A 13,105-nucleotide genomic window follows, 5' to 3' on the forward strand; every position below is an offset into this window, starting at 1 on the left:
TCCATTTTGCGCATAAATCTATGGTACGGATGTACGAAAGTTCCACCACGGATCTCAGGGAGGCCGAATACCAGTGCATTCGGCCCCCCAAAATCGGTGGCGGAATGGCCCGCCACCCCCTGCCACCCACCCGGGACAGGACTTACCTGGGGCGGATCTTCCTGGCAGCGGCAGTGGTGGTGACGGTTTGGCAGTGGCGGCTGCGGCAGCTGGTCTTCTGAGCGGCTGCCGCCACGGCCATTTCCAGGTTTAAAAACAAAACAAAACATGATAGGCTATGTAAAGATCTATGTAGCCTATCACGGCTAGATTTTAAAAGAACACCGTGATAGGCTACGTAAATCTTTACGTAGCCTATCACGGCTGACTTAAAAAACACACACACAAAAACACGCGCGTACGCAAATGGCGGCGCCCATGGCCGCTGCCATTTGCGTTCCTTATTTTGGCACATCTTAGTCTACGTAAACATTTACGTAGACTAAGACGGCGAAAATAAGGGGAACACAAATAGCGTAGACTCTACGCCATTTGCATTCCCTGTATTTTCGCCGTATTAGTCTACGTAAATGTTTATGTAGACTAAGATGTGCCAAAATAATGAATGCAAATGGTGGCAGCCATGGGCGCCGCAATTTGCGTATGCATGTTGTTGTTGTTTTTTTTAATCAGCTGTGAAAGGCTATGTAAAGATTTACGTAGCCTATCACGGCTGACTGCAGGGAAGGAAACGGCGACGGCTACAGCCGCTGCCATTTGCATCCCTGCTAGAATCGCTGCGGAGCACAGCCGGCCGGCCAGGATTCCGGGGCGGGGGAGGAACGGATAGGGGTGGACGAAAGTCCCTTACCTGTCATCGAAGGACGTTCGCGGTGGGGGGGAGGCTCTTCACTGCTCACCCCGCGAAGTTTAGGCTGGGGGGGAGGCTTCCCGCCTCGCCCCGGCTGAAATTCAGGCCGGGGGGGAGGCTTCCCGCCTCTCCCGGCCGCGAACGCGAAAGTTTTTTTAAAAAAAACACGCCCCCTGATAGGCTACGTGATGATTCACATAGCCTATTACGGCTAGATGTGCAAAGTCAGCTGTGATAGGCTACGTCAATCGTCATGTAGCCTATCACGGGTGACTTAAAAAAAAAAAAGCGCGTACGCTAATGGCGGCCCCCATAGGGAGCCGCCATTCGCGTTCCTTATTTAGTCGCTGTAGTCCACGTAAATGTTTACGTAGACTATGGCGAAAATAAGGGCAACGCAAATAGCGTTGCCCTTGTTTTCGCCGTAGTCTACGTAAATCTTTACGTAGACTACAGCGACCAAATAAGGAACGCGAATGGCGGCTCCCTATGGGGGCCGCCATTATCCGTACGCGCTTTTTTTTTTTTTAAGTCACCCGTGATAGGCTACGTGACGATTGACGTAGCCTATCACGGCTGACTTTGCAAATCTAGCCGTGATAGGCTACGTGAATCTCATGTAGCCTATCAGGGAGCGTTTGTTTGTTTTTTCTTTCATTGGAATGGCGGCAATGTCGAAAGACCGGCTGCTGCTCCCGCCCCGCTTGAACACCCGCCGAACCGCCGGCTGGACCCGCCGCCGGGAGGGACATTCGGCGAAGGTAAGTACCGTCTCGGGGGGGGGTGCGAGGGGCAGGGGGGGTTCGGAGGATTTCTCCCTAAAACTTGTTTGGGGGGCCGAACACGTTGGCGCTCGGCCCCCCGAAGTTTTGGGGAGAAATTCTCCGCCATCCCTAGGAGCGGACTGCCTCCACCTCCAGCAGGGATTCCAAGGCGAGGGATGGAACGCCTCCCCCCGCACCATCAGCATAATCCCCGAAAGGTAAGTACCTTTCGTACATCCCTAGTCTGTGGTAGGGATGGCGGAGAATTCCGCCACAGATGTAGGTGAGGCCGAATATCAGTGTATTCGGCCCCCTGAAATCCATGGCGGAATGAAGCCCCCTGCCCCCCCACCCCGCGAAAGGCATGTGAAACGGAGCAGTCACCTCACCTGCTGCCATTCGCTTTGCCATAGGCTACATAAATATTTATGTCGGTTATCACGGCAAAAAAAAGGGACACAAATGGCGGCTGCTACAGCTGCCGCCATTTGTGGCCCTGCACAGCCCAGCAGTGGCCGGATGTTGCTGTGGGCTGCCCCAGCAGGCGGCTCCATGGAGTTGCTGCAGAGTGGAGCCGGCCGTCAAGGATTTCGGGGGGAGAGACAGAGCACCTCCCCCCAACCTCAGATCTATGAAACGAAACAGGTAAGTTGTTTCGTACATCCCTAGACTATGGGCACATCCTCCTGATTGCCTTTTTTAGGGATGTATAAAACGACTTACCTGTTTCGTTTCATACATCCGTGGGGGGGCGCTCTGTCCCTCCCCCCGAAATCCTTGACAGCTGGCTCCGCTTTGCGGCAACTCTGCGGAGCTGCCGGCTGGGGCAGCCCGTAGCGACATCCGGCTGCTGCTAGGCTGTGCAGGGACACAAAAGGTGGCCGCCGTAGCTGCGGCCATTTGCATCCTTTTTTTTTGCCTTGATAGGCTACGTAAATATTTATGTAGCCCATCAGAGCAAAAAAAAAAAAAAAGGAACACAAATGTTGTTGGTTACGGCGGCCACCATTTGTTTTTCCTTTTTTTTTGCCGTGATAGGCTACGTAAATATTTACGTAGCCTATCACCACCTCCGCAGGGATGCAAGTGGTGTCCCTGCATTAGCCGTGATGGGCTACGTAATTATTTACATAGCCTATCATGTCTAAAATGGTGAAGCGAATGGCGGCCGCAGATGCGGCCGCCATTCGCAGAGCAGCGTGAACGGCAGCAGGTGAGTGCTCCAATTTGTGCACCTCTCACGATGTGGGGGGGGGCAGGGGGCTTCGTTCCGCCATGGGTTTCGGGGGGGGCAAATGCACTGGCATTCGGCCTCACCGAGATCCGTGGTGGAATTCTCCGCCATCCCTACCTTTAAAAAAAAAAAGACATTTTTTTAAAGGCAATCGGCAGGGACAGGGAGGAGGCGAACACCTCTGGCTAGAAGAAGCAGCCGAGTGCCGTTCCACCTCCAGTCCTCCTGGAGTAGAGGTAAGTCTTCCCGATCCGCTGTGGATTCCTGAGGCCAGATTCCAAAGAATCCGGCCTCATTTGAATCCACAGAGGATTTCTCTGACATCCCTAGTCAAATCCTTTTGCACACAATGGCTTTATGCGCCCGAGGGCTTGACAGCCGGAGTCCTCAGAGCCTCATGAGCCCCAGCCACTTCTGTGATCACCTCCTTGCGAGGAAGAGGTGGCTAGAGGGGTTTGGGCACACCCTGTGCTTAGATGTCATCCTGCCCCCACCAGCTGTCCAGCCCTCAACAGCTGGAGGGGGGCAGGGTGAGGCCTTGGTTCCATGTGCGCAAGTAGGAGATAGCAAGAGCAGTTGGGGCTTGCATGGTGCCTCGTTCTCATCCTGTCTCATCTGGTGGATAAGGGCTTGACAGCCAGAGAGGGCAGGATGAGGCCTGGGCACTGCGCTCGCCCTGACTGCTCTCACTATCTCCTCCTTGCAGGCAGGGATCGCAACAGTAGCCGGGGTGTGTACGGCGATGACAAGTTAGGCTGCTCCCAGCCGCTCACTGAACTTCAACTTCACTTGGTGACCCAGTCCGTCAGCTCCCCGCAGCTTGGTGAGTAGAGGCCAGGGGGCTGGGCACAGGGGACTCCAGCAGTTTCCTAGATCCAGCCAGGTGATTGTGACATCCCTAGCTGATCTATTCACTCAGTTTGGGACTGTGGTGCAGATAGACCCTTGGTCTTCCTTCCTTGGTCTCCCTTTGCTCAATATGCCCAGTACCTTCAGTCTGCTCTTGTAGGATTTGTCTCCTGGCACGTTCATCATTCTTGCAGCTCTCCTCTGGATCCTTTCCAGTTGGTAAACAGCCTTCTGGAACTGGAATATCCCAGAATGTGATCACGGAGCACTCCAAATAAAGTGCCAGGCAAACTGGAGTCCTCAGTGAGCTTGCAGCCGTCCTCAACCTGGTGCCAGACAGATCCGTTGGACTACAATTCTCAATACACAGAGCTGGTATGGCCATGGCTTTCTGAGGATGATGGGAACTGTACCCTAACCTATCTGGCTGGCTCCAGGTTGGGGAAGGAAGACTGATTTACTGCACTTGGATCCCACCTTTTTTTCAGGGAGTTTGCGGTGGTCTAAATGGTTTACTTCCCTGCCCAATTGTGCGCTCACTAACCCCTGTGAGATAGATTCATCAGAGAAAGGGGGAGAGAGCATTCCATCATGGCAGTGCCCCCAGCTACAGTCTCTGTGAGAAGTGAACTAGGGCTAGAAGGGTAGCATTGCCTCCAGATACATATTGCCAGCATTCAATAATGGGAGTATAAAATCTTCCTTCACTTGTTTCTCCCCCTTGGGAGAAATTGGTCTCTTGTATCTTTTCATGGGATCTTTAATTGCTTTCATTTGCTTTTCCACCTTTAAACTTCTGGTGTGCACACATAAGCACCCCGTAATCATGGTGTGTGCACATTTCCTTCCCAGTTTGGTGCAAAACTCATTAAACTTTTTAAGACCTTGGGGATTACTTAACAGTCCCAGACCAGAAGACCCCTGCTCCCTAAAACCTCAGGGTAAAATCCCAATACGGACTGGGGAAGCTCTTTGTCTTACTAACCAAGATTAATTGAGCTCCAAGGGACTGAAGCAAACATGTTCTCATTCTCTCTCTCTCTCTCTCTCTCTCTCTCTCCTCCTGAGAGTTGCTAGTCCTTATGAGAAATCAAAACTAGTTTAAACCCTCCCCTCCACCCCACTATATGTACAAACCTGCTGTCCCACAATGCATTTTCTTTCCTCTAAAGGAGAGTAAACCAAACAACAGTAAAGAATAAAGATTTTACTCTGGTGTGGATAGTGAGACAGAGTAGAACTGTTCTGATAGTCATAAATGGGCAAGAGAATATAAAAAGGTAAAGGTAAAGGTGTCCCCAACCAGTCGTGTCCGACTCTAGGGTGCGGTGCTCATCCCTGTTTCTAAGCTGAAGAGCCAGCGCTGTCCGAAGACGCTTCCGTGGTCATGTGGCCGGCATGACTGAACACCGAGGTGCACGGAACGCTGTTACCTTTCCCGCCGAGGCGGTACCTGTTTATCTACTTGCAATTTCTTGCTTTCGAACTGCTAGGTTGGCAGAAGCTGGGACTGAAGACAGGAGCTCACTCCGTCATGCAGCACTCGGGTCTCGAACTTCTGACCTGCCGACCTTCCAGTCTGCAGTTCAGCGTCTTAACCACTAAGCCACCGCGGCCCCAAGCAAGGTCAAATATAGCCAAGGTCACCATCATTATTATATGCTATTTATGTATTACATTTGTGTACTGCCCAATAGCCAGGTGGTTCACAGCAATTGAAAACATTATTATTATTATTATTATTATTATTATTATTATTATCCAATAGGGCAGCCATCTTTCAACGATACATATGGGAATTAAGGTAACTTGAGTCATGATTTCTTTCTTTCTGTTTTAAATTAATACATGATGCAGCATTGTGCCTATTTAGACATTTTGAAAGTAGGAAGGGATACCACATGGTTGTACAAGCAGCTCTTCAATGGATTCACATTGCAGCAAACCTGTGCATGTCCGTGTGTGTGTGTGTGTTTAAAAAGGAAAAAAAACTGTTCACCACCTTATCTTGAATGCTTCTCTTGGCCACCTATCCCCCTGAAAATTATTAAAAGTTTCCCCCCATAGATTATTACAATCTCTAAAATCACTTTTTTTAGACCAACCAAAAGAGATCTCAGAAGCTTGCACATTTTTTGTGATCTTTTGGATAGCCAAATAAATGCACTAATATGGATTTTTTCCCCTTACACTTTACATGCCTACCTTTGTTTTTGCAGTCTCTGGGGATCTTCCTTGCTCCACACTCTGAATACTTCTGCCTGGAGTTACTTTACATGCAGACGTTTCAGCCCACAACCCCTCCCATTCCAAAATGGATCTCAGGTTTTCTGTGCCCAGAAAAACACCAGTTTGAGACCCTAGAGAGCTACCATTAATCAGAGTAGACCATACTGTGCTATTGGTTCCATTGTCATAGCAATAGGGAGGTGGTGGGCTCTCCCACACTGGAGGCATTAATCAAAACGAGGCTGGACAGCCATCTGTCAGGGATGCTCTGACTTGGATTCCTGCATTGAGCAGGTGGTTGGACTCGATGGCCTTGTAGGCCCCTTCCAACCCTACTGTTCTATGATTCTATCAGTCTATGATACTGAACTAGATGGACAAATGGTCTAGTATGGTGTAAGGTATATTCATATGTCAAACAATATCACAAAGGCCAGACAGGTTCATCTAAGCAGCGGCCCATCATGTATGAGGGATGTAGGAATGAGAGATGGCATGGTTAGAGTGCCGAACTAGGTCTGGGGAGACCAACTCAGCCATGAAGCTCACTGGGTGATCTTGGACTAGTTACTCTCAGCCTAACTTACCTGATGTGTGTTTGTGTGTTGGGGGGCAGGGGGTGGGGTGATAGGATGCATTGATATTCTTGGAAGAAAGGTGGGTGGATAATGATGATGATCACAGAATCATAGAATAGTAGGGTTGGAAGGGGCCTACAAGACCATCGAGTCCAACCCCCTGCTCAGTGCAGGAATCCAAGTCAGAGCATCCCTGACAGGTGGTCTGAGCAATTATTATTTGGGGGGACAAGTTACCCCTGCAAGTAACCATCTTTGATTCATGAACTGGCATTGGCAATGTCACAAATATGAGAGGGTAGGGAGATACTAGTAAAGGAAACCCTTAGCTCCGTGTTCTGCCTGCAGAATGTCCCATGTTCAGTAGGGCTGAAAGAACTCCAGCCTGAAACCCTGGAGAGCCACTGCCAGTCAGCGTCAACAATACTGGGCTAGATGGACCCATGGTCGGACTCTATAGAAGGGAGCCACTGCAGTCAATGGAAACAATGCTGGGGTAGATTAATCAATGATCTGCCTCAGTATGATGCAGCTTCCTACATTCCACTATGCCGCAGCAGATCCCTGGAAAGAAGTCCTTCACCCCAAAGTGCTTCAGGGAAGGGAAAATGGGTCAATGATAGAGCACACGCTTTGTGCACAGATGGTCCTGGGTTCAAACCCTGGCAACTCCAGGTGGGGCTGAAAAAACTCCTGCCTGAAACTCTGGAGAGCTGCTGCCAGTCATTGTCGACTATACTGGGCTAGATGGACCCCAGGTCCAACGCTATAGAAGGCAGCTTCCTATGTTCTATCAATATATTAGTCTGAAATCTGAAAGATGCACTTACCTGGGAATAAGCCCCATTGAATTCCATGGAGCTTACTTCTGAGTAGAGATGTTTAGGACTGCAGTGCCTTGGCTGGGATTTGATTTTTCATATGAAAGGCAAATCCAGTTGCTAAGCATTAAACTCCAGTAATTCACTTCTCTTTGCACTCCGGTTACCTTGAACCAGGAAACACCAGAATGCAGTGATTAAGTGAAAGTTACACATAGATTTGTACATAATTCATAGTTTGACTTCTCAACGTTTGCATAATAGATAGTTTAAACACTGCAGAAAAATGGGCGTGAGAGAAGAAATTAGAATTCTGAATGGAAAAGTTAATTATACCTCCAAGGATATCTTTGAGCTATATTAATAATAATAAAATAAAGAACAAAGACAACCAAGGAAATAGTCTTGAAGTGGATAATTTAGGCTTAACCAAGATAAGAAATGTGGGCAATGGAAGGAGTGGCACTTAGTGGAGAGTTATCTTATTAAGTAAGGCAATTAGGTTAATGTAATTGGCCAACGGTGGTGACGCATTAGAGATAAACAAGAGATAAATCGGAGGCTGGATAGCCCAGTTTTCAGGTACATCATTTCTTAATGGAGGATAGTGTTTTTGTTTGCTTCTTGGTTGCGTGAACACAGGGTTAAAAAATAATGATACGTATATTATATACCAATTGTGATTTCAGTTCTCTGAGTGGATCCTTATGCAGCCATATGGGGATCCTAAAGGAAATCAACCCTAACTGCTCATTGGAAGGACAGATACTGAAGCTGAAGCTCAAATATTTTGGCCACCAAATGCGAAGAGAAAAGTCACTGGAGAAGATCCTGATGCTGGGAAAGATTGAAGGCCAAAGGAGAAGGGGATGGCAGAGGATGAGATGGCTAGATAGCATCACGGATGCAATGAATATGAACTTGAGCACGCTCCGGGAGAGAGCGCAGGACAGGAAGGCCTGGCGTGCTATGGTCCATGGGGTCACGAAGAGTCGGACACGACTTAATGACTGAACAACAAAATATCTATCTCCTGGGGGAGGGGAGCAATCTCAAGGGGAGCCCTTCTACTGGAGAAAGCAAAGTGTGGTACTCAGGGCAGGTGTGGGCTGAGGTTTCATCCTGTGACTAGGGATGATGGATAAATCTGAAATGGACTAAAATGAGTTCAGATTACTAAGAATCCATCTGCAGAAGCTGTTGTGGATGGCCTCCTCATATCATGCGGAGTCCATAGTTTTTCAGATCTTTTTCTTCTTTTTTAAAAAAAACTTCCTTGATATTTAGGGAATAGGCAAGTTTCTGCTGAGTATATGCTATACTGGAAAATATATGCAGGGATAAGTTCAATGGAATAGGGTACAATATGCTTAATGTTACATACCAACATAAATTATGTAAATAGTTGTGAACGCTCTTACGCAATTATTTGCATATTTTTTTCGCATACCGGGGTGGGGGGGGATCAAATCCATCTGTGATTGAACACTGCACAATCCATGAAGCACGCATGGGGCAGATTTCACAAAATCCAGACATCCCTACCTGTCACAAAATTTCACAAAATCCAGACTTCACAAAATCCAGACATCCACACACAAAAATCCAAAAATCCAAATAAATACATAAATCCAAAATCCAGATTTCACAAAATCCAGATTTCACAAAATCCAGACATCCCTAGCTGTCACAGAATCTAGACATCCCTACTTGTCACAAAATCCAGACATCCCTAGCTGTCACAGAATCTAGACATCCCTACTTGTCACAAAATCCAGACATCCCTACTTGTCACAAAATCCAGACATCCCTACCTGTCACAATCCATGAAGCATGCATGGGACAGATTTCCCTATTTCCCTATTTCCCTTTCTCTTGTGTTCTGGTCTAGAAACCATCCAGCTCCCTGCAGGAAACCCACAAGGAGGCTATGAGTGCAACAGCAACCTCCTGCCCATGTCCCCCAGCAACTGGTGTACATAGGCATACTGTTCCTGATATTGGAGGTAGCATGTAGCCATCAGGACTAGCCACAATTGATAGCCTTCTGCTCTGTGAATTTTTCTCCCCTTAAATTGGGGAAAAGATGATGGTAAAGATAGGGATGCACAGAATTTGTGAAATCTGTTCCTTCTGTGCATTGTAGATTGTCAGGCACCCTTCATTGTGTCATCTGTTCATTGATGGAATCACATTTTTTAGAGATGTATGGAATTTCATTCCACTCACACAAATGCACATTAGCATTATTGTGCATTAGCACAAGTGTGAAGTTGTGCAAATATACATCCCCCTCCAAATCTTTTTTTTTTTTTTTAAGGTCCATAAATCCATGGAATCTGTGTGATTCAGAAAAAAAAAGCTGGTCCATTGTGAAATCTGCAGGTCAAATTTACAGAAATCTAAACTCATTTGAATCCATTGTGGATTCCTCTAACACCTGCCTCTGATACTGGAGGTAACACATAGCCATCAGGACTAGTAGCCCTTGATAGCCTCTTCCTCCAGAAATTTGTCTCACCCCCTTTTAAAGCCATCCAAATGGGTGGCCATCACTACATCTTGAGGTAGTGAATTCCATAGTTTGACCATGCACTGTGTGAAGAAATACTTCATTTTATCTGTTCCGAATCTCCCGCCAATCAGCTTAATGGGATGACCCCATTGGGTCCCAGTATTATGAGAGAGGGATAAAAATGTAAGTTAGTCCTGAGTGATTTATGTCCCGTTGAGTTCAATAGATCTGCTCCAAGCATGATTAAATTTGAATCTAAGCCCAAGTGTATCATCAGCCCAATTACTTCCAGCCAGACTTAAACTTGATATATCAAGTTTAGACACAGTTTGGTAGTCCTGGAAGGAAACAAATTCAAAGACGACAAGAGTATATGGCTGAGATGTTAGATCAGTGCTGCATGATGGGGATACCTTGTGATATACTCTCATGAAAGATGAGAGCCTAGGGGTTACATTTATGTATGTATATATGTAATGTATTTATTTTCACTATTCTTCTTTTCTCAGACTACATTACAGTAAGTCCTGCAAGCAGCCAGACACTCTGACGAAGATGAGGGATGACGGGCAGCATGACTCGGAGCTTCTAAGATGTCAGATAACCATCCTGATAATATGTGTAAGACAGCTTTCAACTCCAGCTGCCTCAGCTGTCACTGGAACAGCGTTCTGGAGGTACATAAAACAAAAACCCCACCCCCACCACAACACCCTTCTGAATCATTAGGGCTTCCTCCTTGCCACACTTAAAGCTTGCCTTGAATCTGTTACATATTTTTGATACTGGGGGGCACTGATACGTCACAGCGAGCACTATTCACTGGCATGGTTCTGAAACAGGCATCTGCCAAATGGGAATTGTACAGGCCCTTGATCACTAATTACTGGGATGATTTGTGATCTAACAAGAGGGATACCTTCCTCCTCCTCCCCCTCCTCCCAGGAATGATGAGAGGGGAAGAGAGCACTGGCACACAAAAGAGAAGGCTTTTGGAAGTAGTTCCTTGTAAGAGAGTCCACCAGCAACAACACCACCCCCAAATATGGGGATATGTTACACTTGGGGCCAAACAAATTCAGAAATATTGTGTGTTATAGGGAACATGATATTAGAATATTGGAATGCTGATTGAGGAATCAAATGATTTAATGCGCCGTCATGGCAAAGCTCCCTGCACCTAGAAAGCAAGTATATGAAGAAAATGGTACTGAGCTAGAAACCTCCCTGACATGCTAGCTTTCCATGGGCACAAATAGATAGATAGATAGATAGATAGATAGATAGATAGATAGATAGAAGATAGATAGATAGATAGATAGATAGATAGATAGATTATGGATAGATGATAGATAGACAGATAGACAGATAGACAGATAGACAGATGATTGATAGATGATAGATAGATAATTGATAGATGATAGATGATAGATAGATAGATAGATAGATAGATGAGAGAGAGATGAGAGAGGGAGTTGATAGATAGACGATAGATGATAGATAGAAGGTAGATAGAGGATAGATAGATAGATAGATAGATGATAGATAGATTGATAGATGATAGATAGATAATTGATAGATGATAGATGATAGATAGACAATAGATAGATAGATAGATAGATGATAGATAGATAGATAGATAGACAGACGATAGATAGATAGATAGATAGATAGATAGATAGATAGATAGATAGCATGAGGAATCATTCAGTTATGTCATTCCCTGACTGCCAGTCCCAAGGACATGCTATGCAATTATCAACATCCTTTTGTAAAACTGCCCTCACTCTGCACCACTTCAGAACTGGGGGGGGGGGGAGGGATAGGCAGAAGGAACTGCATGATTGAATGATCCTTCATGTACAAACAAAGCATACCGAAGCCTTGCAGCAATGTGCTAATTCTCCAAGTACAGGGAGGTCTGTTGCTGCTGCTGTTTAGTTGCTGTTCTTTTCATTGTTGCTGTTATATGGAAGAGCTCCAACACGCACATGGTGAGGTGGTACAATCCAGGAAGAGTTAGTAGCAAAAGCTTAGTCATCTGCATGGCTGGCTGGATCAATTTCTAGTCCATGTGAATTTCACTTGTGTTTATCCATAAATTCACTCCATCCTGTCTCTGCATTAATCTACAAATTCATTTCAAAATTGAGATGAGATTTTTCATTGACATATACAATATATTTCAACAATATTTTAAAATGCATGTTGTCTCCAAATAGGTATTTGTTTTTCTCTCTCGAACTATCCATTGCAAAACACATTTTTTGATCCTGTTTTGGAGCCAAGAACTGAGCTGCACCACAAAATTCGGAGAAGTGTGAAATCTGCAGGCTACCTAGCTGTGTTCTGATCCCCACATTAATCCAGGGGTTGTGGATCATGTCAGCTCATATCGGAATTCACAAGGATCTAAACTTTTGCTAAGTTGTAAGCAAGCTGGTGTGTGTAAGAGAGAGAAACACAGTGCTTTCCTACTCCCCCGTAACCCATTCATGCCTTTGAACTAGCTAGCCTCCTTAGATTCCATCCAAACACATTCTGCAGCCCAGCAAATCAAGTTATGTATTTATACTTTTCTGAAGTCAGTAGACTGTAAATAGAACATACTATTCTTGTACGCTCCAATCCTTTGCATGTCTGCTCAGAAGTACATCCCACTGAATTCAATGAGACTTACACCCAGGTAAGTATATAGAGAATTACAGCTTAATTTATCCCAGCCTTCCTCTAAGGAGCTCAGGGCATTTTATATGGTGTCTTCCCCCAGACACATACACACATCCCCATGACAATCCTGTGACATAGATTAGGCTAGAAGAGAGGAATTGAGCCAAGGTCTCCAAATGAGCTTTATGGCTGAGTAGGGATTTGAACCAAGGTCTCCCTAATTGAACTCCTCCGAGACTCTGTCTCAGCTTTCCCCAACCTGGCACCGTCCAGTTGTTTCAAACTGCAACTCCCAGCATTCCTGAGCATTGTGCATGCTGGTCAGGGCTGATGAGAGTTGAAATCCAAACTTCTGGAAGGTAGCAGTTCAGTGATGGCTGTTATAGCTAGTATTCCACAAAGGCTTTCTCATCAGCAACGTAGCGTGTCCTTGGACAACCACCAACATTAATTAAATTAAAAGAAAGGTGAAAATGAGTGTCCTTTTGTGTGTGGCAAAAAAACTAGAAAATACATCGTCAGCAGGCAGGAATTCTGAGATATAATTCTTCTCTGCCATTGAGTAGATGTCAGACTCACCTCGTAAGACCAGCCT

Source organism: Heloderma suspectum, chromosome 14 (genome assembly GCF_057233095.1).
Source record: "Heloderma suspectum isolate Gila_16-S chromosome 14, 16-S_ref, whole genome shotgun sequence".
Taxonomy (NCBI): Eukaryota; Metazoa; Chordata; class Lepidosauria; order Squamata; family Helodermatidae; genus Heloderma; species Heloderma suspectum.